This window comes from Taudactylus pleione, unplaced genomic scaffold, assembly GCF_031769625.1.
Source record: "Taudactylus pleione unplaced genomic scaffold, aTauple2 ptg000875l, whole genome shotgun sequence".
Lineage (NCBI taxonomy): Eukaryota > Metazoa > Chordata > Amphibia > Anura > Myobatrachidae > Taudactylus > Taudactylus pleione.
The window spans coordinates 948,103-975,844 of record NW_028285277.1 but is presented as its reverse complement, the minus strand read 5'-3'; the positions used below and the strand labels follow the sequence as shown (position 1 = coordinate 975,844).

The 27,742-nt window shown below is 49.3% G+C and overlaps 1 protein-coding gene and 1 pseudogene across 4 annotated transcripts in view; both read right to left on the bottom strand.

The window, feature by feature from the left end:
• The window catches only part of BMAL1 (basic helix-loop-helix ARNT like 1), a 148,257-nt gene extending 120,784 nt beyond the window's left edge, over positions 1-27,473 (bottom strand). For 2 of the 4 annotated variants that reach the window (XM_088458956.1, XM_088458960.1), the window contains exon 1: positions 27,214-27,465. The gene's annotated coding sequence lies outside the window, so the exon portion shown is untranslated. Of the gene's footprint in view, positions 1-25,352; positions 25,436-27,213 lie in introns of those variants that run through there. The other 2 variants (XM_088458957.1, XM_088458959.1) reach the window with 2 other exon arrangements.
• LOC148474204 (uncharacterized) lies at positions 333-1,537 on the bottom strand (annotated as a pseudogene).
• Positions 27,474-27,742: the final 269 nt, after the last annotated feature.

Below are 27,742 nucleotides of genomic sequence, written 5' to 3'. Positions count from 1 at the left end.
TACCACAAACAGGTTTGAGTAAAACCCCATACCTCGTTGAAGTTCCGGAACCGGAACTAGCACAGATGATACTACTAGAGACTGGATAGCCTCCTGTAGAACCCTGGCTTTGTCTGCCTGTATTGGCAGACTTGTAGTGAAGAACCGAGATGGAGGGGGTACTTCGAAGTCTATTCGTTACCCCAGGGAAATTAGTCTGCGGATCCATGGTTCTGTAGAAGTCTGGTTCCAAATTTGCTGAAATCCTTGCAGGCGAGCTCCCACTGCAGATGGTCCTAGGTGGGACGGAAGACTGTCATGCCACCTGTTTCTCGGCTGGTTTAGGCTCCTGTCTACGAGCAAACTCTACCTCTGCCCCCTCTTGGTTGTGTGGGCGCACCTCTGGCCCTACCACGAAAGGAATGTGGCGCCCGAAAGGAATTAAACGAAGGTCCAGTGTATGATCTTCTGGGAGCCGGTGCAGTTGACGGGAGGAAGGAAGACTTACCCCCTGTGGCCTAGGATATCCATTTGTCTAATTCCGGTCCGAACAGCATGTTGCCAGTGAATGGTAGACCTTCCACCGCACACTTGGATTCTGCGTCAGCTTGAATCCAAGCGCGCAGCCAGAGGGCTCTGCGGCCCGAAATCGCCGAAGCAGATATGCGAGCACTAATATGACTGATATCTTTTGACGCTTCTCCCATGTAAACTGCAGATTCACGGATGTGTTCTGCTAGTAGACGTAACTCTTCTCTGGAAGTACCTGAGTCAAACCTGTAATCAATTGGTCGGCCCAGCAAACCACAGCCTTGTTAACCCAAGCAGTAACAAGTGTGGGCCTAAGCTGAGCACCCGCTGCAGTATAAATAGATCTTAGCGTTGTCTCCAGCTTACGATCCGACGGATCTTTTAGTACTGAAGCTCCCGGTACTGGGAGTGCTGTTTTCTTTGAGAGACGGGAGACAGACGCATCTACTGGAGGAGGTGTTTCCCACTTCTCCATCATGGATGATGGAAACGGGTAGCTAGACGAAAACCGGTGCGGAATTTGGAACCGCTTATCTGGCTGTTTCCAGGCCACAGAGAGCTGTTGCTGAAGTTGCTGTGAGAATGGAAAAACCGCAGAGCTCTTAGGTTGTTCGTGAAATAATGCACACTCCTGTGATGGAGGAGTTATATCTTCAGGTAAATTCAGGGTCTTTCTGACCGCCAAAATTAGAGATTCCACCCCGGGAGAGGTGGACTCTAACTCCTGAGGGGTATCGTCATCCAATTCCCCTTCTTCAGTATCCTCTGTAGCGAGAAATTATTCGTCCGACTCCTCTGACTGGAGAACAGTCGTCAGTGTACGTTTCTGTGTCGGTCTTTGGTAGGGAGTGGAGGGTGCAGATGCCGCTGTACCCATAACCTGTACCAGGGTGTCTAGAGACTTGGTTAGCCCCGCCACCCAGGGAGGCTGAGACCTACGTGCCTCAGCTAACTCTGATGCTAAGTCCGTCATTACTCCTACAATGTCAGCGGCCCATGGAGGAGCAGCTGAGTCAGTAGTAGCCATAGGTGGATCTATTGCTATACAAGCATCACATAAAGTGGACCCAGCAGCATGCGGCTTAGTAAGTTTGTTGTTACACTTAGAACCAGTGCTCGAAGTGGGAATTTAGAGGTGGGGGTATGGAGATATGGAGATTGAATCCCCCCCTCCGGCCCCTGCTTCCATATCACCCCACTGTACTTCTCACCCCCACTGTACTTCTCCCTGCCTGCTCCCCTCTCTCACACCCTGCCCTTCTCACTAAATGATTCCCTCTCTCTTTCACCACCTACAATACTAACTACCTGCTTCCCTCTGTCTGCCCCCTATTCCCTCTTTCAACCCTCCTCTCTCTCTCTCTAATTGCTACTGACCTGCATTGCTGGAAAGGAGCCACCAGGAGCATCGGGTCTTCTTGGTTGCTGCAGTTTAATCCAGCGACGCTTCTTAGCCAATGAGAAGCTGCCACTTGGCTGCTTCTCATTGGATGGCCACCAGCGAGAGCCCTGATAGGCTGGCCACCAGTGAGCCCCCCGATTGGCTGGCCTCCAGCGAGCCCCCCGATTGGCTGGCTGCCAGCAATCCCTGCTGATTGGCTGGCCGCCAGTGAGCCCTGCTATTGGCTAGCCGCCAGCGAGCCGGCCAGTGCGTGCTGCGCCTGTTACCTTACAATGCAGCCGGGACCTAATGCTCTGTCCCGGCTGCTACATGCCAGCGCCTCAGTTGATCGAGATGTGTCCCCTGCGGAACACATCTCTACACATTGCCGCCGCTGTTCAAGCGCTGGGATCCCATTCTGGATCCCAGCGCTGGTACATTCCCTTCTGTGGCTAAAATGAAGTGGGGCCGGGAAGTGGCGGTATGTCATACCGCCGTATACCGCCCCACTTCGACCACTGCTTAGAACAGACAAACATCTTTTGAGCCGTTTTTGTTCTGTTTGACATGGATACACACAGTCACCAGAGGGACACAGTAGAAACAAAAGTGAATTAGAAATAAAACAGAAGGCTGGTTGGGACACAGAGGAAGAGGTACCCCCTCCCACAGATTAGATTCCCTGCACTTACACCCCAGTGATTACTCACAGCCTCTTGCCAGGGATGTAGTCAGGAGAATCAGCCTTCTGCATGTGCCGCACCCTACCTATAATGGAGAGATGCAGGGCAAACAACAGGTTAACAAACAGCAGCCCCCACGCTGTTCTCACAGCCGCTGCCGCGTAAAACAGACAGGGAGCCTCAGCCCGCGCAGTTAAGCTCCGCCCCCCTTCCTCAAGGCTACAGGGCTTCTAGTATGGCTGCCTGCTGTAATCACCTCCCCCTGCAAGCCCCGTTGTAGGAGCCGCCAGCCGCGCTCAGCCGTATGGAGAGGGGAGCCTTTAACCAGCCCCGCTGAGTAGGAGCCGCTTAGCTGCGCTCAGCAGCGGGGAGAGGGGAGCTGTAAATCCAGGAGCAGCGCTTTGCCAGCCCCGCTGGGTAGGAGCCACATAGCCGCGCTCAGCAGCGGGGAGAGGGAGAGCAGATGACTCATGCTCCATAGCGCTCTCTGTATACAGCGCTGACAGCGGGGCACGAGACGGGGGATGCGCTGGTGATATACTCACTGCGCTCCCTGGCCGGTTTCAGCAGCACTTGTCTTCGTGTCTCTGAGCAGCTGAAGTGCTGTGTGTGCTGGCGTTAAGGAGCGGTCAGATGCATTTCCTTGTAAGCACTGCACACTCCTTCCTGTTAACCCCTGGAGGTGTAACAGGGCGCCAGGTGCCCGGACCCCACCTTTAGAGAGGTGGCGAAGGGTACCCCAATAAAAGAATGTAAAAGATGTTTAAAATAATAAAAAAAAAAAATTAAAAGAATAAATGTTAAATAAAAGAAATAAAATAAGTGTCCTGCTGGAGCACAGCAGGTTGTGACCAGCTCCGTAGGCACATTTTCTAAAACTGAGGGATTGTGGGGAAACAGAGGGGGAGGAGCTTCACACTTAAATTATTGAAGTGCCAGCTCCAGCTATCCACGCCTCTATACCCCAGCGTAAGCACCTCCAGTGTCCCCTGTGGATGAAAGAGAAATACAGCAACAAAATAACCCCCACAAAAAAGTCCGCCGTCCAATACCCAGAGAGGGGTGGCATTACATTCCCCAGAGAGGGGTGGCATTACATTCCCCAGAGAGGGGTGGCATCGCATTCCCCAGAGAGGGATGGCATCGCATTCCCCAGAGAGGGATGGCATCGCATTCCCCAGAGAGGGATGGCATCGCATTCCCCAGAGAGGGATGGCATCGCATTCCCCAGAGAGGGATGGCATCGCATTCCCCAGAGAGGGATGGCATCGCATTCCCCAGAGAGGGATGGCATCGCATTCCCCAGAGAGGGATGGCATCGCATTCCCCAGAGAGGGATGGCATCGCATTCCCCAGAGAGGGATGGCATCGCATTCCCCAGAGAGGGATGGCATCGCATTCCCCAGAGAGGGATGGCATCGCATTCCCCAGAGAGGGATGGCATTGCATTCCCCAGAGAGGGATGGCATTGCATTCCCCAGAGAGGGATGGCATCGCATTCCCCAGAGAGGGATGGCATTGCATTCCCCAGAGAGGGGTGGCATTACATTACCCACAGAGGGATGGTATGGGCATGTGCTGTACAAAAAATTAAATTTCTGCAACATTTTCATCACATGGGCAGTTAACAAAAAAGGGAAGAAACCGCCATATAAACACTGCGCAGATCATTCAATATTACAGTGATAATATGTGAATTTAACCACCTTATATTTTGGTGACGTTCTCAAAAAAAAAAACATTTGTGTTCCATATCCCGTGCGCACTTCTCATCGGCCATTACAGGCGCGTAGTGTGGTTTCTGTGTAAAGGTTTTCATGTTTAAAGACAAAAAAAAAAGGAAACCACCGTGGGGCTTACGCAGAGTGCGCCGGGCTTTAGCGTATCTTGCGTGGAAGTGAACACAGGCTTGCAGGATTTTGGCACTTATGGTCGCGGTGCATGCCAGGACATGAAAGCATGTCTGCCCGAGGAGACCTTATTATCTGCAGAGGGTGAGATGCCAATATAGAATGATGATGATATCACCAGCGCTAGTGACCTGACTGCAAAGCTGTTTGCGAAGTTCCTGGCTACACCGGTAGGCGCTTTCTTTTTTGTAATATATTACACTAGTGTGCACTTATTTTAGCACACTGTGAGGGGTATTCAATATGTTCAATATTCACTGTCGAAGTTAACGTTTCATATCGGAGTTTTTACCTACGTAAAAGTATCGGGCGCGGTCCCGCTTATCCCCGTAATCAATATAAAATTAACGTAAACGGGAAACTCCGAAGTGGGATTTGCGTAAAGTTACAAATTTTTCCTTAAAAAAATTGTAAGACCCCCCTAAAGTTGTAAAAACATGGGGGATCACTATGGGTACCCCCGTTTTAGCCTTTAGTTGAAAGTCGGGGATTTAAATAGCCGCAGCAGGTGTTTTTTTTCCCGACATTGAAGAAGTGATGCAGAAGAGCACGTAGGTTATTTTTTTCGTTTTTTTAAGTGGTCCCATCAAATTTGGGGTACATGAAAATGGGTACTAGCATATTTTTATGTCACTAAAGTAAGTTTTTAAAAATTCTGCATTTGTGCACCTGCCGCTAATAATCTATTCTAGAAAACATCTGCCGCTAATAGCCTATTCTAGAAAACACCTGCCGCTAATAGCCTATTCTAGACTACACCTGCCGCTAATAGCCTATTCTAGAATACACCTGCCGCTAATAGCCTATTCTAGAATACACCTGCCGCTAATAGCCTATTCTAGAATACACCTGCCGCTAATAGCCTATTCTAGACTACACCTGCCGCTAATAGCCTATTCTAGAATACACCTGCCGCTAATAGCCTATTCTAGAATACACCTGCCGCTAATAGCCTATTCTAGAAAACACCTGCCGCTAATAGCCTATTCTAGACTACACCTGCCGCTAATAGCCTATTCTAGAATACACCTGCCGCTAATAGCCTATTCTAGAATACACCTGCCGCTAATAGCCTATTCTAGAATACACCTGCCGCTATAAATCTATTCTAGAATACACCTGCCGCTAATAATCTACTCTAGAATACACCTGCCGCTAATAATCTACTCTAGAATACACCTGCCGCTAATAATCTACTCTAGAATACACCTGCCGCTAATAATCTACTCTAGAATACACCTGCCGCTAATAATCTACTCTAGAATACACCTGCCGCTAATAATCTACTCTAGAATACACCTGCCGCTAATAATCTACTCTAGAATACACCTGCCGCTAATAATCTACTCTAGAAAACACCTGCCGCTAATAATCTATTCTAGAAAACACCTGCCGCTAATAATCTATTCTAGACTACACCTGCCGCTAATAGCCTATTCTAGACTACACCTGCCGCTAATAATCTATTCTAGAATACACCTGCCGCTAATAATCTATTCTAGAATACACCTGCCCCTATAAATCTATTCTAGAATACACCTGCCGCTAATAATCTATTCTAGAATACACCTGCCGCTAATAATCTATTCTAGAATACACCTGCCGCTAATAGCCTATTCTAGACTACACCTGCCGCTTATAGCCAATTCTAGACTACACCTGCCGCTATAAATCTATTCTAGAATACACCTGCCGCTAATAATCTATTCTAGAAAACACCTGCCGCTAATAGCCTATTCTAGAAAACACCTGCCGCTAATAGCCTATTCTAGACTACACCTGCCGCTAATAGCCTATTCTAGAATACACCTGCCGCTAATAGCCTATTCTAGAATACACCTGCCGCTAATAGCCTATTCTAGAATACACCTGCCGCTAATAATCTACTCTAGAATACACCTGCCGCTAATAATCTACTCTAGAATACACCTGCCGCTAATAATCTACTCTAGAATACACCTGCCGCTAATAATCTACTCTAGAATACACCTGCCGCTAATAATCTACTCTAGAAAACACCTGCCGCTAATAATCTACTCTAGAAAACATCTGCCGCTAATAATCTACTCTAGAATACACCTGCCGCTAATAGCCTATTCTAGAATACACCTGCCGCATACTTGCAGAATAGCCCTGAACCTATTTCCCTATTCTTAAACAATTTTTTCCCATTTTTTTTTTCACCCCAATGTTTAAATAAATTTTTTGGGGTGTCCCTATTTTTTTTTTAAACGATTCAATGGTGAAAAGTTATCCCTGTTTTTTTATCAAAGACGTTTCAAAACTGCGATAAGTCTTTGAAATTGAATACGGTGTAAAAGTCAAACCTGCGATAATGACATCAAAAGTGCGATATTAACGCAAAAACGATGTTATCGCTCCCATATTGAATACCCCTGTGTGTCCTTACACATGACAGTGTGTTTTTGGCTGAATTAGAGAAGGTTTTGAATTTGTATAGATACGGAATAGTAGAGGATTGGGTAAAGAGATTGTCATACAGATGTGCCCTCATACACCTAGCCTCATTATACCATGTGGCGTGCGAGTCAGCCATCGGGTCACGTGCAACCCGGCTTTCACCGAGCATTTATCTCGCCCGAAAATGTGTCTTAGCTGCAAACGGATAGAACAAACCGCTTCATGAGACTGCGCCGATTCATTTTATATGTGGCACCTGTATATCAGCAGTCAGTCACCCACCACGAAAAGAGGATTTATTTACACTCCAGGAGCCAAAACTCACACTAAGTACTGATCGGCCTCAAAAATCACAGAAAAATATTTGCATTGATCAGTAGTGCGACTGATTCCTCATTCATCAGAACTATGGCCCTGATTCAGAGCCGGACGCTCTGACCAGAGCGCTCGCTCTGAATCAGGGCCCTCCTCCATTAAAATGGAGCGTCCTCCTGGACGCTCGTATAGCTGTGGGTCACCACCCACAGCATATACGAGCATCCAACAAGATGGTCGCGATGGTCTTGACCATCGCGACCATCGGACTTGCGAGTGAAACCCTGTGGTCGGGTTTCTCAACCACAAGCCCTGGAGTGATTTTGGCTCTATCAGAGCCAAAATCACTCCCACTGACATCACTAGTGATGTCAGTGCGGCCGGCTTCAGACGGTAGGCGTTCCCATGGGAATGCCTCCGTCTGGCCTCCACGCCCCGGGCACGCCCACCAAAGGGGGCGTGCTGTCAATCAACATCGACAGCACGCCCCCTTTGGTGCGAGACCCGGAGCGATGGAAAGTCCTTCGCTGGCCGGGTCTCGCGCATGCGCACGACGGAGCTCCCTCCGTCGTGCGCATGCGCAGTGGGGAACATCGACCCACTTGCGAGCGTACTGCCGCTCGCGAGTGGGTCTGAATGACCCCTTATATCCTTCAGTCCTTTCCTACGGTCAGCTGCCACTAAAAGTAGGGACAGGACAGCTCTGGGAGCATATAAATAAAATTAAGTGGAAGAGAAGAGAAACAATGGCACCTCTGCTGATGGCTGAGCGGAATTGCTAGCACAATTCTAAAAACAAGATTAAGTAATGTAACAAGAATCTCTTTATACGTGTATCCGTTATACAATACAATGCACATATCCCTTAATACTTCCATTAGACAAATACAATAAAAAGAAAAATAGGATTAGTCTCCTTAAGAAGAGATGAGAATATGCTGAACCTCATTGTGCAGAAGAAAGTACACGCTGTATGTAGCGCTCATGTAAGGGCAGATTAATAAAAGACGTGTAACACTAGATTGTGCAGGAACAATGAATGCTTCAGATCAATGTACCCCCGCTGAGATGTATTAGTCCAGGTTACGGAGACGCAGAAATTAACCGATTAGGATTTTAACAATAACAAAAACCCAAATAAATGGTTAGCGCACCATTCTGGCACTGGATAAAGCGAGTCACCCCACAGCAAAGCGTTGGGGCGGCAGGGCCGGGCGGCTACCTGCTGGGCTGCCTAGTCTCAGTCAGAGATAATCCACCTGCATCACTTATTAGATGCACCATGGGGGTACAGATTACCCCCCAGGGATGGAGCAGGCCCCACAGACCAGCTAAATACGTGGAGACAGTGACCTATCTAGCCCCAGCTCAACCAAGAGCTCCCAACGTAGTTTCCACTGCACAAGCGTTCCATGGCGAGTAAATGTACGGCGACAGATCTGCGGCTGTTATTTACAGGAACAGATAATGCTGCTTATTTTCTTTTTATTGTTTGACAAAAAAAAAAACTTAATTAAAAAAAAAATACCCTTCCATCACCGTGTGGGGTGCAAATGGAGAATGTCTCTAACTCTCCAAAGCAGTGTCATATTCCACACTATACATGTATACATATTCCACACTATACATGTATACATATTCCACACTATACATGTATACATATTCCACACTATACATGTATACATATTCCACACTATACATGTATACATAGCCCATCAGGAAGGTCCGGCTCATTACTGTAACATAAAGCCGCCATGTTGGTTGGGAAGCTGCATTATAAGAGAGCGGTTCTAGGCTGGAGTTTGACAATAGAAAACTCTTTACAATGAGGATTTGATACAACAAAAAGGTTTTATACTTTCCAAATTATTTATTACCAATTATTTCTATAGCGCACACATATTCCTCAGCGCTTTACAGACAGTATTTCTCCATTCACATCAGTCCCTGACCCAGTGGAGCTTACAATCTATATTCCCTATCTCATACACTCACACACATACACACTAGGGATAATTTTGTTGGGAGCCAATTAACCTACCAGTATATTTTTGGAGTGTGGGAGGAAACCGGAGTACCCGGAGGAAACCCACGAAGCACAGGGAGAATATACAAACTCCACACAGTTAGGGCAGTGGTGGGAATCGAACTCACAACCTCAGTGCTGTGAGGCAATAATGCTAACCATTACACCGTCTGTGCTGCCCAATGCTAACCATTACACCCTCTGTGCTGCCCAATGCTAACCATTACACCCTCTGTGCTGCCCAATGCTAACCATTACACCCTCTGTGCTGCCCAATGCTAACCATTACACCCTCTGTGCTGCCCAATGCTAACCATTACACCCTCTGTGCTGCCCAACGCTAACCATTACACCGTCTGTGCTGCCCAACGCTAACCATTACACCGTCTGTGCTGCCCAACGCTAACCATTACACCGTCTGTGCTGCCCAACGCTAACCATTACACCGTCTGTGCTGCCCAATGCTAACCATTACACCGCCTGTGCTACCCAATGCTAACCATTACACCGCCTGTGCTACCCAATGCTAACCATTACACCCTCTGTGCTGCCCAATGCTAACCATTACACCGTCTGTGCTGCCCAATGCTAACCATTACACCCTCTGTGCTGCCCAATGCTAATCATTAAACAGTCTGTGCTGCCCAATGCTAACCATTACACCCTCTGTGCTGCCCAATGCTAACCATTACACCCTCTGTGCTGCCCAATGCTAACCATTACACCCTCTGTGCTGCCCAATGCTAACCATTACACCCTCTGTGCTGCCCAATGCTAACCACCACACCGTCTGTGCTGCCCAATGCTAACCATTACACCGTCTGTGCTGCCAAATGCTAACCATTACACCGTCTGTGCTGCCCAATGCGAACCATTACACCCTCTGTGCTGCCCAATGCTAACCATTACACCGTCTGTGCTGCCCAATGCTAACCATTACACCCTCTGTGCTGCCCAATGCTAATCATTAAACAGTCTGTGCTGCCCAATGCTAACCATTACACCCTCTGTGCTGCCCAATGCTAACCATTACACCCTCTGTGCTGCCCAATGCTAACCATTACACCCTCTGTGCTGCCCAATGCTAACCATTACACCCTCTGTGCTGCCCAATGCTAACCATTACACTGTCTGTGCTGCCCAATGCTAACCATTACACCCAGTGGAGTAACTAGGGTATTTGTAGCCCAGGGCAAATTTGAAAAGGGAGCCCCCCACCCCCCCATGTGTGCGCGCTGAAGGCGCGCGCGTCAAAAAAAATGGGCGTGGTCACTTAAAAATGGGGCGTGTCAACATGACACACCCCTTTATTTTCAAACTGAACATTCCTATCCATATGCACCTTAACCCCAGTAGTACCCCTTATACAGTACCCCCAGTATGCAGTTGTGGTCTCTCTCATGCAGGCCCATAGTAGTGCCCCTTATACAGTATCCCCAGTAGTGGTCCCTCTTATACAGCCCCCAATTAGTTCCCCTTACTCGGTACCCCCAGTAGTGGCCCCCCCAAATGCAGTGGCCCACGTAGTGTTCCCCCTTATGCAGTGCCCCCAGTAGCAGTCCCCACAATGCAGTGCGCCCAGTAGCGGTATCCCCTTATGCAGTGCCCTTTTATATAGTGCCCCCAGCAGTAGTCCCCCCCCATGCAGTTTTCCCAGTAGTGGTCCCCTTATGCAGGCACCCTGTAGTGATCCCCCCTATCTAGTGCCCCCTGTAGTGGTCCCCGCAGTGCCCCTAGCAGTAAGCCCCTTATATAGTGCCCCCAGCAGTAGTGTCCCCCCCTCCCATGCAGTGCCCCCAGTAGAGGTCCCCCTGATGCAGGCTCCCAGTAGTGACCCCCCCCCTATCCAGTGGTCCCTGTAGTGGCCCTTCCTATTATTGCCCCCAGTAGTGGTCCCCCGAGTGCAGTGCCTCTAGTAATAGGCCCCTTTTAGAATGCCCCCAGTGGTAGTCCCCCCCCCAAGTAGTAGTCCCCAGTAGAGGTTCCCCCTCCCGATTAAGTGCCCCCAGTAGTAGTCCCCCAGTAGAGGTCCTCCCAATAATGGTGCCCCCACCCCCAGTAGAGGTCCTCCCAGTAGTAGCCACCCCCCTCCCCCGTTCTGCAAATAGGTTTAAAAATAAATATATATAAAAATATACTTACCTGATTCCACGCTGCTCCTGCTCCTGTCCGCGATGCCGCTCCCGCCCTCCAGTCCGCCCGGGCTGGCGCGCTCAGCATTATGGGACTGACGTCAGTCCCATTACCCACTGCAGGAGCCGGACGGAAGCCCGGCTCTTGCAGTGGGTGCTGCAGCAGTCAATGAGAGTCTATCTGACTCTCATTAGCTGCTGTTTAACACACGCATCGCCTCCAGCGCTGGCAGCGATGCGTGTGTAATGCACAGCCTGAGCCCGCCTCCTGGCGCTATTGGGCAAGCGCTCAGGGGGAGGGAACGGGCTCAGGCATGCAGCACAGGACCGGCGCTGGAAGCCTAGCGCCGGTCCTGTGCAAATGTGTACCGCTGACCGCACTCATTGCGGTCGGCGCTACACTGGCTATCTAGGGCGGGCGGCCCGGTACCGTGGCCGGCAGCGCCCCCCCCGCGGCGCCGGTCCAACGGCGCCCAGGGCACGAACCCCGCTCGCCCTGCCCTAGTTACGCCACTGATTACACCCTCTGTGCTGGTCCATCGTCCAAGATTGACAAATCTGCTGCTTTCCTCTAAATTCATAAACAACTTTCTAGGAAGCCGACTGCATCTGAGACAAGGACTTCTCATCAGACGCCAGTAAGCAAATCTGTCTGAGCCATCCGTGCGATCATGTCATAGTATTCTTATCCTAATTTTATTTTCATGAGTAAGGTGAATATCCACTAGCACAGCGGTGGTCAGCCTGTGGCTCTTCCATTGTCCTGATGTGGCTCCCTGACTGACACTGACTGCTGTTGTGACACATTGGGGGGCTGCTGTTGTAACACATGGGGGGGCTGGATTGTATTATGTAAATCTGATTTTTTTTATTTCCAATGTATTTATGTGGATGTGGCTTGTTTCAGTGTAGTTTATGTGGATGTGGCTTGTTTCAGTGTAGTTTATGTGGATGTGGCTTGTGTCAGTGTAGTTTATGTGGATGTGGCTTGTTTCAGTGTAGTTTATGTGGATTTGGCTTGTTTCTGTGTAGTTTATGGGGATCTGGCTTGTTTCAGTGTATTTATGTGGATCTGGCTTGTTTCTGTGTATGTTATGTGGATCTGGCTTGTTTCTGTGTATTTATGTGGATCTGGCTTATTTCAGTGTATTTATGTGGATCTGGCTTGTTTAGGTGGATGTGGCTTGCTTCAGTGTAGTTTATGTGGATCTGGGTTGTTTCTGTGTATTTATGTGGATCTGGCTTGTTTCAGTGTATTTATGTGGATGTGGCTTGTTTCAGTGTATTTATGTGGATGTGGCTTGTTTCAGTGTAGTTTATGTGGTGGATCTGTTTTTTTTCAATGTTTTCTTTTATTGTTCTGGCTTTTTCTTTCCCTTTAATAGTTACCTCCATGGTGACTGTGCTATGCGCTTTTACATGCTCCTAAAAAAACAAAATCATACCAGGGGCACCACGCCTCTTTTTGCATGTTCGCATCTCGGCTCTTTAACATACCTAGAGATATTTTTGGGCTCTTTGACTCTGACTGGTTGCCACCCCTGCACTAGCAGATAGTGGAACGACAGTACATGGTAATCATACAGTGGTTCCTCATCTCCTGTAGTGCCTACACTGTATGATATATATCACTCAGTGCAGGCACCCTCCATCACCCCTGAACATGGGCAATCGGTCGTTATCAGCAGACTGACCAGCATGTTCAGGCGATGATAGATATCCAAAACGACCAGCGGGAACGCACATCGCTGGGCGTTTTTGACATTTTCAGGCCCGATTAATGAGCGACTGAATGATAATGATATCGTTATATCGCTCATTTTAATCGGCAAGTGGATACGCAAGTCTGGCCCCGAATCCCTTTCTGGCTGGCCAGTCTGCTGCGAAACACTTCTGTCCCGAGGACACAGATTATAATATTGTGGATCCTTACAGGGCACCTGTCACAGCGGAGGCGGCATTATGGCGTCAGGACAATGTATTCAGCCTTATAGATTACTAGGATGTAGGGACAGAACTGAGGTGCATCTATAAATGCTTCCAACTGTGCATTACGCCATAAAAGGTTCGCAGACGGAAAATGTGCCCAAAAAGAGAAGACGCATTTACCTGATCGCACACAACTGTGCGCATAAAATATATATGTGCGACTACGCATACTACGTTACATGCAAGTGCTGCATGAAGATGCGCTGTCGTAAAAAAAAAAAACACTGTAAAGACACCCCTTTGGGGTAATAAACGCCCTGACACACACCCTCTGCATTTTCCACCTCCTGACCCAAATAGTTTTTTTCTTTTTCTCATAATACAGGTTATATTAATATGATACTATGTTGTTTTCTCAAAACCTTTGTGCTCAATAACAACAAAAAACGGGGTCATTATAATTATACACGGGGCCTAATTCAGGGGGCGTCGGCAGCTCTGGCTATTGCCAATCGGCGTTATTACAAAGTCCTTCCCTTGTGTACATCCATGCGTATGACGGCTCTGTCAGCCTCCGTAGGCACCAGTACGATAGCAGGTACAATGTCTCTGTCCGAGTATAGCCTCCTGCCGCCGGTTCCCAGTTCCGAGCCAACTCCCCTCGCTCCCCCACTGAAGGGGTTAACCCTCGTTCCTGCGCGCCATCTTCAAATGCCTGAATCAGCGCTGAGGCACCAATTGTATATGTCTGTAAGTACTTTGTTTTACTGTAAATGGAGCATATATTATAGTGTTATGACCACCGGGTACCGCTCCCAACCTCACCTCCTACCATAGGATAGAGTTGTAACATGCACAGAAACAGCACATGTGAAGCAAAATGCTGCAATTAGCAGGACAGGTTTTTGCTATAGAGCCTCTCATTAAGGCCGATTGCTTGGGTCATGGAGAAGCCAAAAAAAATAAACCTATAGGAGGGAGAAGTGAGGACCGTACATGTAACCCACAGCGCAATTTATTCTAATGAGATCAACGGCGTGGTTCAATTATTCAAATATTTATTCAAGTCAGCCCGCCTGTGACTGAGGGCGCAATCAGAAGACGCAGGATGCTGGCGGAACGCTAATCAGGACGGCCAGTCACACTTACACGCATCACAAGTGTAACACATTAATAACCTGAGCCCGCCAGCTCTCATGTCCCTTCATACGTGCTGATCAACTGCTTAGCGGGCTGAAAAAAAATGAAAACCTTCTCCCCAGGAGTAAGCAGACATCATGTACTGTAAGCTGGCTGATAGCTCTTCAGTGTACAGGGATGCTAGACCAGACTCAGCAGTATCTGTGTACAGACAGGAAGTCTGGTTTGCATAGGAAAAATATATCCAAAGGATCAAACCATGATTCCAATTCTGAAAGACGCCTGAAGCCATTTGTGACTAGTAGTAGTACTGTTATACTACAAAGGCCTGTGCACCCCAGACAGCATTATAATAAGGTGGTTATATTAGGCAGCAACTGGCCCATCTAAGGATGTATGTAGTGGAGGCTCAGAGAGCCAGAGCTGGCCCCTAGTGATTGGCGGGGAGCTGGAGGAGGCAGGCACTTGCCTGAAGCTTACATTCCTTTTAAGCAGGGGTGGCTTGTTTAAAGCAAAAGGTTTTTTTAATTTAAAAACACATTTATTTATTTTTAATATGCTGTGATTTTTTTGTTTTAAAGATTATTATAAGGGAATCTCTCTAGTAATTTTCCACATTCTTGCTGAGTGTGGTCTTCATTTGAGTGAGTTGAACCAATACAGTGAATTCACACACAACAGAGAATAGATAGGGTGGGAGGGTTAACCAAATCAGAGAGGTACTAAATGTGCCTAGCATCAGCAAAGGCTCCACAAAGTCCTCCCCTAACAATCCTATAGGACAGGAGAAAACCACAACTAATATTCTCAATCTTAAAGGATAAACACCTCCAACACATTAATGAGGAAGAAAAGAAAAGAAAGAAAAAGAAGAAGAAAGAAAGAACTTAGGGGCCTATGTATCAAGCAGTTTTTTTTTTTACATAAATTTATGCAGAAATTGCAGTTTCTGCATACTTTTATGTATTGTTCCTATGTACTAATAGCACAATGCAGGCGATATCACAGAAATCTCCAGCAAGGTGCTAAATAGCGCTGCAGATCGCAGTCCCCATTATTATCAATGGGGACTTCAATCTGACCCTATGTACTAAACTCCAAAAAGCAATGCTTTTCGGAGTTTAGCCCCAGTAGTTTGCACCATCTTCAGATGGTGTAAACTACTGTTTGCCTATGGGGGCTCCTGGTGCAGAAGAGAGATCTTTTGATCTCTTCTCCTGCAGCGCCCGGCCAGTCCAGGAAGCGGACGCTGTGCGCATGCCAGTGTCAGCTTCCCCTGCGGAATTCTCTCACTTCAGTGAAAGACTTTTCTCAATACCGGGGATATCACTCACGGGACAGCAGTTCCCTACGAGTTCCCGATAGTACATAGCCGGGATATTTTTAGTAAAAATGGAAATATCCCCGGTGAGTTGAATAGCAGTGCCACAATTATTAATACATAGACCCCTTAGCCTAGTTCTTTGTTAGGGAGGTATCCCATTAGCCTCAATAAGTGCCGTTTGGAGAAAAGTTCTCTCAGATTTGCACTTTTCGCCTGTTTTCAAAGTATCTCCATATTCAATTTCCCGGAGTTCTCGCTTACGTAAAAACTCCATAGGCAAAAACAGGCGGAAAAGTCTCTCCAGCAAAGGGCAGGAGAAAAGAAGTGCAAAATCCATATTTTGGGGTACAGATTAATTTAATTCACTCCAAAAAAGACATGTCATTTTTGGGGCGAAAATGAAAAAAGGTGTTTTGGGATTGTACGAGGCTGCAACAGGTATATATTTGAGATTTTTTACAATTTCATTTTCGAGACATCAAAATATACTAGTACCCATTTTCAGGTACCCAAAATTTATCCTCGGTACTTATTTTTCAGAAAAAAACATTGATTTCTATCATTTCTCTTATTAGGGCTATTACTAATATTCTATATTGATTCCCAGGGTAACTAAAGCTTTTAATGGGGTACAGACTGATTTCCCCCCAAAAAATATGTCCTTTTCGCTAGTTTCGCTTTGGAGAACATTCGCCTATCCACGTTTTCGCGTTTTTTACAATTGAATAGGGCGAAAAGCGGGGGCGCGCATGGAGAAAACATTGCGGCAAAACAGGCGAATTCAACCCACTTTTCGCCAGACGGCACTTTTTGCAGCTTTTGAATTCGCCCCTTAATGAGATAAAAAAATCCTAATAACTTTGGATTGTTGTTATCGTGAGAAAGCATTAAATCGTGACTGATCAATATTTCTAATACATAGCAATGTTTCACAGTATTAATGTAATAAGCAGGATTCAGGTTTTTTTCCATTAAAACGTTAATGCAAAAAAAAAAAAAAAAAACCTGGTTTAAATAAAAAACTGTCTTTTACGCAACTGTAGGTGTAATGGTCTTTTTAGCTATTTAAAACACAAAGCCATCGTTACTTATCTTTCACTAATTCTCAATGATTTGTAGTTCATTCACTAAACTTGCTGAATGGGATAATAACTAATGGGCGGTACAAACTAGATCATAGGTTGTCTGATCCAGCGGGATCTGCCGACATATCTGCAACATCGTTTAGTGTGTACACTCATGTTGCCGACGATGCTGCTCCCGCGCATAATTAGCTACATCGCCCGTCGGACCTGCATGCGCAATACCGCTCCCGACATCGGCAAGTGTGTATGCACTTGCCAATGCTGGAATTCCCATCACACGACAGGTCGGCTAGGTAAACATTGTTAAAGGTAACTACACACTTAGCGATCTGCGCATGTGTACGATTTCCCTTGACTCTCCTCCCCGGCAGCTCTGCGCACGATTTGGTGTTTAAAGTGTCCAATTTACAAACGATCTCTCCTGCATCCAGACTTTTTCCAGTGTATCGTGTCCCAGATTGGCAGATCTGCCCCACAGCACGCATCGTGAGCATATTTTACACAATCTGTCGTCACGATGCGTCGGAATCAGCCAGATCGGGTAAAATATCGCCAAGTGTGTAGGCACCTTCACTGTGTACCCAGTCAAAAGAACGGAGCAGCAACAAGGCTGACATAAGTCATCTACCTGGACACATCCCTCCTCTGGCCGCCTCCCAGGGTAACCTACTGATCTCCCTGGATACATCCATCCTCTGGCTGCCTCCCAGGGTAACCTACTGATGTACCTGGACACATCCCTCCTCTGGCTGCCTCCCAGGGTAACCTACTGATCTCCCTGGATACATCCCTCCTCTGGCCGCCTCCCAGGGTAACCTACTGATCTCCCTGGATACATCCCTCCTCTGGCCGCCTCCCAGGGTAACCTACTGATCTCCCTGGATACATCCATCCTCTGGCTGCCTCCCAGGGTAACCTACTGATCTACCTGGACACATCCCTCCTCTGGCCGCCTCCCAGGGTAACCTACTGATCTCCCTGGATACATCCCTCCTCTGGCTGCCTCCCAGGGTAACCTACTGATCTCCCTGGATACATCCCTCCTCTGGCTGCCTCCCAGGGTAACCTACTGATGTACCTGGATACATCCCTCCTCTGGCCGCCTCCCAGGGTAACCTACTGATCTCCCTGGATACATCCATCCTCTGGCTGCCTCCCAGGGTAACCTACTGATCTACCTGGACACATCCCTCCTCTGGCCGCCTCCCAGGGTAACCTACTGATCTCCCTGGATACATCCATCCTCTGGCTGCCTCCCAGGGTAACCTACTGATCTCCCTGGATACATCCCTCCTCTGGCTGCCTCCCAGGGTAACCTACTGATGTACCTGGATACATCCCTCCTCTGGCCGCCTCCCAGGGTAACCTACTGATCTCCCTGGATACATCCCTCCTCTGGCTGCCTCCCAGGGTAACCTACTGATCTCCCTGGATACATCCCTCCTCTGGCCGCCTCCCAGGGTAACCTACTGATCTCCCTGGATACATCCATCCTCTGGCTGCCTCCCAGGGTAACCTACTGATGTACCTGGACACATCCCTCCTCTGGCTGCCTCCCAGGGTAACCTACTGATCTCCCTGGATACATCCCTCCTCTGGCCGCCTCCCAGGGTAACCTACTGATGTACCTGGATACATCCCTCCTCTGGCTGCCTCCCAGGGTAACCTACTGATCTCCCTGGATACATCCCTCCTCTGGCCGCCTCCCAGGGTAACCTACTGATGTACCTGGATACATCCCTCCTCTGGCTGCCTCCCAGGGTAACCTACTGATCTCCCTGGATACATCCCTCCTCTGGCTGCCTCCCAGGGTAACCTACTGATGTACCTGGATACATCCCTCCTCTGGCTGCCTCCCAGGGTAACCTACTGATGTACCTGGATACATCCCTCCTCTGGCTGCCTCCCAGGGTAACCTACTGATGTACCTGGATACATCCCTCCTCTGGCTGCCTCCCAGGGTAACCTACTGATCTCCCTGGATACATCCATCCTCTGGCTGCCTCCCAGGGTAACCTACTGATGTACCTGGATACATCCCTCCTCTGGCTGCCTCCCAGGGTAACCTACTGATGTACCTGGACACATCCCTCCTCTGGCTGCTAGTTACTATATTGCTGGATATACATGGCTAGCTCAGCACCCAGTACAGAATGTATAAGGCACAGAGTCATTAAACACAATTAGGACAGTATTATGCGGAAGACGCTGCGTTTCACCATTATAATCTTGGCATTAATGCCTCTGCATTGTCAGATGTTACAGAGTTAATGTGTTACCATTATCAGTAATTAATGTGTAGCTGGGGTCTGTGAGTGAGAACAAAACATAATCACCAGGCCCTTGTGGGACACTGCGGACATGTACAGAATGATTACACACCAATCAAACAAATAAATGGATCGGAGTAACAAGGATTACTGACGACTACGCTATATTTACAAGTACGGGCAATAAATAATTTGATTATTTAATTACTACGTCCCTTAGGAACGAGACACAACCTTCTGTCCCCCTGTAAAAGATGTAAACTGTACACAAAGCATAAGACATCAGAGTGATACATTGTGGACTGTGCAACATCTCATCCCACCAATATTATCCCCCATACAGTCCTTCCTCCCAGGGCTGAGTCCTGGTCCCACCAGTAATATCCCCCACACAGTCCTTCATCCCAGGGCTGAGTCCTGGTCCCACCAGTAATATCCCCCACACAGTCCTTCATCCCAGGGCTGAGTCCTGGTCCCACCAGTAATATCCCCCACACAGTCCTTCATCCCAGGGCTGAGTCCTGGTCCCACCAGTAATATCCCCCACACAGTCCTTCATCCCAGGGCTGAGTCCTGGTCCCACCAGTAATATTCCCCACACAGTCCTTCATCCCAGGGGTGAGTCCTGGTCCCACCAGTAATATCCCCCATACAGTCCTTCATCCCAGGGGTGAGTCCTGGTCCCACCAGTAATATTCCCCACACAGTCCTTCATCCCAGGGGTGAGTCCTGGTCCCACCAGTAATATTCCCCACACAGTCCTTCATCCCAGGGGTGAGTCCTGGTCCCACCAGTAATATTCCCCACACAGTCCTTCATCCCAGGGGTGAGTCCTGGTCCCACCAGTAATATCCCCCATACAGTCCTTCATCCCAGGGGTGAGTCCTGGTCCCACCAGTAATATTCCCCACACAGTCCTTCATCCCAGGGTTGAGTCCTGGTCCCACCAGTAATATTCCCCACACAGTCCTTCATCCCAGGGGTGAGTCCTGGTCCCACCAGTAATATTCCCCACACAGTCCTTCATCCCAGGGGTGAGTCCTAGTCCCACCAGTAATATTCCCCACACAGTCCTTCATCCCAGGGGTGAGTCCTGGTCCCACCAATAATACTCCCCACACAGTCCTTCATCCCAGGGGTGAGTCCTAGTCCCACCAGTAATATTCCCCACACAGTCCTTCATCCCAGGGGTGAACACTCATTTCCTACAGTGCAGGTTTATGTCTGAATAATCAATGCCAGGCTGTCGGGAGATGGAACGTTTAATCACAATGCAGGAGACGCAATTGCAGCTGGTTGCCAGGTAACTACTAATACAGTAATATTAATTTTGGTACACAAGTGTTTTTCCAGAGAATCACCGGAGACCATGCTGAATGCAGGACACGGCCAGGAAGATCGCGTGGTACCAGGACAGATCTCATACAGGGACTCAGCTCTGCTACACAATGGTCCTAACAGCACATTAGTAACACAGTAAGCGCACCAGAGACGCAGGAGCCAGCAATACGGCCGCAGGAGGCAAATAAAAGGTGAATGAACATTGTAGCGCTCCAGGCGGTGCCCAGGCCTATGTACACGGTGTATGGAGCCTACAGTCATGGCGTGCGCCGAGCTTGGGAGAAATACCATAATAACTAAACACCCTTCGTCTATTCCTGAGAGAGAGAGAGAGAGAGAGAGAGAGAGAGAGAGAGAGAGAGAGAGAGAGAGAGAGAGAGAGAGAGAGAGAGAGAGAGAGAGAGAGAGAGAGAGAGAGAGAGAGAGAGAGAGAGAGAGAGAGAGATATATATACATATATATACACATACATACATACATACATACATACATACATACACACACACATATATATATATATAGTGGGTATTTTCTAGGCATGAATAACACACCTCTATGGCACTGGGGACCCTTCTGGCTCCATATAACAATGATCATTTCTTCATTCTTTCTATGACTTTACATCTGCTCGTTCTTAGTGTAGCAGATACAATGACACTAATTACTCATTACCCATTGTCACGGCCCAATTCCTTCCAAAACCCTAATACGCGCCTTACTATTATAGAGGCTGATCACAAGGGGACGCTGACGGGCCCACAAAGCCCCTTCTCCCGCTGCGCCTCTCCCCGTCCCCCCTACCCGCTGCACCTCTCCCCGTCCCCCCCTACCCCGCTGCGCCTCTCCCCGTCCCCCCCTTCCCGCTGCGCCTCTCCCCCGTCCCCCCCTACCCGCTGCGCCTCTCCCCGTCCCCCCTTCCCGCTGCGCCTCTCCCCGTCCCCCCTTCGCCTCTGCCCGTCCCCCCCCTACCCGCTGCGCCTCTGCCCGTCCCCCCCTACCCGCTGCGCCTCTCCCCGTCCCCCCTTTCCGCTGCGCCTCTCCCCGTCCCCCCCTTCCCGCTGCGCCTCTCCCCGTCCCCCCCTACCCCGCTGCGCCTCTCCCCGTCCCCCACTTCCCGCTGCGCCTCTCCCCGTCCCGCTGGCGCCTCTCCCCGTCCCGCTGCGCCTCTCCCCGTCCCACCCTTCCCGCTGCGCCTCTCCCCGTCCCGCTGCGCCTCTCCCCGTCCCCCCCCTTACCGCGGGGGGAAGCACCGAGCACAGGATGAATAGATGTCGTCATTCTAAACTCGCACGATACTTAGGCGCACGCAGATGTGCCGCTTTCATATTTGGTGCCCTGTCTGGTCATGGGGTTAGAGTGAACACTAACATTGGGGCCTAATTCTGGGATATATATGTAAACCCCATGTTTACGCACACGCCCTACGTATTTAGATCTGTACAAGCGGAAAAGCCGTACAGCACATGTGCAGATCTGGGGATCGCAGAGCCTCAAAAGCCGCAGCAAGAGTAACATGCCGCTGGCACTTGGGGGACGGCGACAGGCAGCGTTGCAGAAAACAGGGGCACATTGGTCCCTGTGGCTTCACTGGCCCTGGCAGCGTGATTTCATAGACGTCATGAGGGTTGCCGAGATGTCCACGCAGCTGATCAGGAAAGCCGGCAGCGGCCGTCATTTCACACAGGGCGCCTCCTGCAGGTTCTGCATATTATAGCACAGTATTTAAGGTTCTCACCCTCACTCTCAAGCCCTCAATTCCTCTTCCCTCTCCTGTACACTCTCAGACCACACTCACCTCACGTCACCTCTGTGCCGATTACCTCCTCCCATTCCAGTACCCGTGACTTCTCCCCTGCTAGGCTAGGCTAAGCGGCTAACGCCATGTGCAGATGCTTTGCCTTCCGGTGCTTGGCAAGTGACAGCATCGCAACCCCCACACAAGCCAATAGGGGCTGCGGCTACTGTCATAAATGGAGGGTCCGCAGTGGAATTCGGAGATATCTGCTGCGCCCCTCCGTGGTACATTCGTGGGCTACTTAATGATTACGGATATCCTTTGAAAATGGGTGTTTTCGGGGAATATGCTGCAAATATTTAATGATAAATAGGCCCCTTAGAGAGATAAGCTCCCCCCTCATAACATGGCGCCTGCTGCAGCAAAGCGAGATGGAAATATATATATATATATATATATAAAATCTCCATATAAACTCCATGGACCATTCATGTATGTTATTCAGCTCGGTAACACAAAGCCTTGGATATACTGTATATATTAGAGTACAATATGGAATACACTGGATTCTTGTGACCAAGCCCTATGGCAAAAAGCGCGTCAGAAGCCCGGCCACGCAGGGATCCTCACCAACCGCACTTTCCTAATTTCCAGCTGCTCTCTCATTACTTCCACTGCGAGCGGCACATTACGCTGGTCTGTCTACCTGCTGTACCCCTGCCCATCTACCTACCTGCTGTACCCCTGCCAGTCTATACCTGCTGTACCCCTGCCCTGCCCGTCTATACCTGCTGTGCCTCTGCCCTGCCCATCTACCTGCTGTGCCTCTGCCCTGCCCATCTACCCGCTGTACCTCTGCCCTGCCCATCTACCTGCTGTACCCCTGCCCTGCCCATCTACCTGCTGTACCCCTGCCCGTCTACCTGCTGTGCCTCCGCCCTGCCCGTCTACCTACCTGCTGTACCTCTGCCCTGCCCATCTACCTACCTGCTGTACCCCTGCCCGTCTACCTACCTGCTGTACCCCTGCCCTGCACGTCTACCTGCTGTACCCCTGCCCGTCTACCTGCTGTACCCCTGCCCTGCCCATCTACCTAGCTGCTGTACCCCTGCCCTGCCCGTCTACCTGCTGTACCTCTGCCACCTGCTGTGCTCCTGCCCGTCTACCTAGCTGCTGTACCTCTGACCTGTCCATCTACCTACTGTACTTCTGCCCTGCCCATCTACCTAGCTGCTGTACCCCTGCCCTGCCCGTCTACCTGCTGTACCCCTGCCCTGCCACCTGCTGTGCTCCTGCCCATCTACCTAGCTGCTGTACCTCTGCCCTGCCTGTCTACCTAGCTGCTGTACCCCTGCCCTGCCCGTCTACCTGCTGTACCCCTGCCCTGCCTATCTACCTGCTGTACCCCTGCCCGTCTACCTGCTGTACCCCTGCCCTGCCCGTCTACCTGCTGTACCCCTGCCCGTCTACCTGCTGTGCCTCTGCCCTGCCCGTCTACCTGCTGTGCCTCTGCCCTGCCAGTCTACCTTCTGTGCCTCTGCCCTGCCAGTCTACCTGCTGTGCCTCTGCCCTGCCTGTACCACTGCTCTCTCCCTCAGCAGTCACTAACTAGTGACCCTGCCCTGGACTTATACTGTAGCTTCTTTGCATTCTAAGGGGTAAATTTACTAATGTGAGAGGTTTATAGAAGTGGAGATGTTGCCCATAGCAACCAATCAGATTCTAGCTATTATCTTCCAGAAGGTGCTAGATAAACGATAAGAAACATAGAATTTGACAGCAGATAAGAACCACTTGGCCCATCTAGTCTGCCTTTAGAATCTGATTGGTTGCTATGGGCAACATCTCCACTTCTGAAAACTCTCACTTTAGTAAATATACCCCTAACAGGCTGACTGACAATTCTATAATCTTCTTACTATATTATAACCAGAGCGACTTTCACTCTGTTCTTTTCCCCACATTAGCGCAAGTTCGGATTATCTTATTGGCTATCCGGCTCTCACGTGTTTTGGATAGCTAATAAGAGAAATCTGAACTGGCGCTAATGTGGCGAAAAGAACAGAGTGAAACCGAACCCGCTCATCTCTAATCAGAGCTGCAGCTGCTTATTGGGGCTGGGTACAGGGAGCCGACACTCGTGGGGTACTTGCAGTAAGAATAACCTCTCCCCCCCGCAGCCTAAACCTAACCCTCCCCCCCGCAGCTTAAACCTAACCCCCCCCCCGCAGCCTAAACCTAACCCCCCCTGCAGCCTAAACCTAACCCTCCTCCCCCCTGCAGCCTAAACCTAACCCTCCCCCCCCTGCAGCCTAAACCTAACCCTCCCCCCCCTGCAGCCTAAACCTAACCCTCCCCCCCCTGCAGCCTAAACCTAACCCTCCCCCCCCTGCAGCCTAAACCTAACCCTCCCCCCCCTGCAGCCTAAACCTAACCCTCCCCCCCGCAGCCTAAACCTAACCCCCCCTGCAGCCTAAACCTAACCCCCCCTGCAGCCTAAACCTAACCCTCCCCCCCTTCCTGCAGCCTAAACCTAACCCTCCCCCCCTTCCTGCAGCCTAAACCTTACCCTGCTCCCCCCCTGCAGCCTAAACCTTACCCTCCCCCCCCCCTGCAGCCTAAACCTTACCCTCCCCTCCCCCTGCAGCCTAAACTTAACCCTCCCCCCCTCCCCCTGCAGCCTAAACCTAACCCTCCCCCCCTCCCCCTGCAGCCTAAACCTAACCCAATACTTACTGTCGGGATCCCTGCACCGGCACCCAGACGGCCGGGATAATAACTACATCCCGATTATTGTAGTATTGCTGAGATTACTAATATTTTGGAAGCCTTCATGGGGCCACCGCACAGCTTGGGGCAGGAGGGTGCAGCAACAGCCCCATATGGAGAGCTATATTCTCATTACTGGTATTTTCCTGCAGAAGCAGAGACACAAATACAGCATGAAGTGGGCTGTGTTACTTCCACCCTAGTCCTCTGTACGGGAGGGTTTCTAAGACATTATTTAGAACGTGACATCATAACTGGAAAGAGCACAAACATCTCCTACTCATAGCAGCCTTTATAGTGAGTCACCGCCCGCTAATACGGCTCTGGATGGAGGCGCAGTGTCGCACAACTCCTGGAAGACACAATATTGTCACTTCTTACCGTAATGCCTGTAATTCAGCCTGTGATGCAAACCCAAAGCAAGATCACTAGTATCTCTGTATGGTCTCTGTGCTCGGAAGGAGACGGTCACGTAAGACTGGCGGTGTCTCGCCCACGCTCTGACAGTAACCTACTGACCTAAATGTATTGGACAGGGAAGACAGAGCGCGGTAAGGAGATCTCAAATCTGATAATGAAGGATGAGACTAACCCGCTGGAAGCATGATATAACCACCAGACACAAATTAAACATCACGCACCGCTCTCCCAAATCTAGAGGAACCCCAGGAACGTTAGGACTGAGTTCTGTGGACATCTCAGAGCGTCGCTGAGCTGACGGACCTGTGGGGTGTAAGCTCCCAGGTCCACGAGACTCATTTCCCATGGTTATACACCCATGTGAGCTGCATTCACAGTCACAGAAGTAACTTCATGAAGACAAGGGGCTTAGTGACCAGCACACACATGGAAGCAATGGCATATTCAGGCAGATGATGAACAGCAGGGTAACGTAGCGATGGACCGAGAGACCCCCTACATCACAAGCAGGTGGGAATACAATCTCAGCATGACACAGAATACAATCACTAATTAGCATTGTGACGGTCATACACTCAGAGCTATGATGATACAATGGCCCAAGCGTTCACCATACCAGCTTTGTACTAGCAGGAGAAATAAACTACATAAAACAAAATGGACTCATGCCTCCTCTTGGTAAATGCGGTTATGTTTAGGTCAGGGGCACACGTATACTGGCACTAATTACATGTGCGATAAGCTGCTGGCACTGCTCCGGATAAAGAGCGGCTAATCTTTGTAAATACCATTATTCTGCGGAACAGCAATTGCTCAAAACAGAAATCCATTTTACTGGAATATTTTTAGGGGTTAAACATCAAAATATGACTAAATGTTGCTCATATAACATCCATCTTCCGTCTAATAATGGGTGATCTACACTCAGCAGCGGAGGGCATCTAACAAGCCCCTCACTGATAAGATTCTTAATGATAGGGGTGGGGAGGGGGCTGCCTCCAACGCTGCGTCACCTAGCAGCAAAAGTGCTAAGCGCGCCAGTCAGCGCAAACAAGAGTCCGCTGGGTCCCAAACAGGCTTCTCATATAAGTCAAGCTATAGATGAGATGCACTAACGTCCAGAGGGTTCACAAGAATAACATTTACAGCCTTATAGTGGCTCTAAGTGTAACAGAAGTGACAACGCAGCTTCAGCGCTAACTTACAGCCGACTAACGCACTCCTAACAGGTGCAGGTGATAACAACGGGGAAGAACACAACGCAAGGAATAGAAGAGCTATGTGGGGTAACCAGCTGCCAATCTCACCAGCGTCTCAGGAACCCATCCGCTCTCAGATTAAAGTGTAAGCTCCCAAGGCGCAGTGCAACAAAGTAACTGTATACACAATGATACATGACCCAGCATTTAGTAATTATCAGTCCCATGCAAAGGAAATAAAGGAAAAAAAGACAATTACCAAGACTTGTGATAACTAAACCCAACCTCCTACAATCACTTTCATAGGGAAGAATCACTGCAATGCTTCCCTGTAACTAGTAACAATAAGCAGCTTCCAAGTCACTGGCCGGCACTGTCATCTGTCACATATATAAATGTATTTCTCTGGCACAAAAACAGACAACACGCAGGAAATACAGGTGACATGTAGGAAAAGCAAATATATATATATACATACATACATACATACATACATACATACATACACATATATATAAAACTGGTAATAATAATATTAAATACCTATATAAATATAAAAAAATGCACCAGGGTAAAGCAATTATTTTCATCTCTTGCCCATTAAGCTTGCACTCTAGACGTACCTAGAGGAGCCAGTGGCCCCCATCAGGCAGCAGTCCGGGGACCAGAAGGAGTATGATGGGCAAATGCCAGCTGGTGGTCAATGATGGTGCCCCAGTGCTGGCCAGAAGAGCTTGCACTTCCCTCCCTGGACAGGACAGCTGGCAGGGGCCAGAGCAGGCGCTGTCACTCACCCGTCAGCCGCGCACACCGAGCTCACATAAACAGCCGCGTCCGTGACCTACTTTCTGCCCTCACTGTAAATGTCGCACCACTAACCTACTTTCCAACCAATGAGGTGCGGCGGCGGCCCGGCTGCCCGTGCCAACCAATCAGTGCGTTCCCCGAGGCCAGCCGGCCAATGAGCGTTCTCGCCTGTGAGACGTCCCTCCCCCCTGCGCCACTGCCGGCCTCCTCCAATCAGAAGCTCCAGATGGGTGTGGGAAGAAGTGGAGCTAGGAGGCCGCCATCTTTCTTATGGGCTCAGAAATATACTTGTGTGTGTGTGAAGATAGATAGATAGATAGATAGATAGATAGATAGATAGATAGA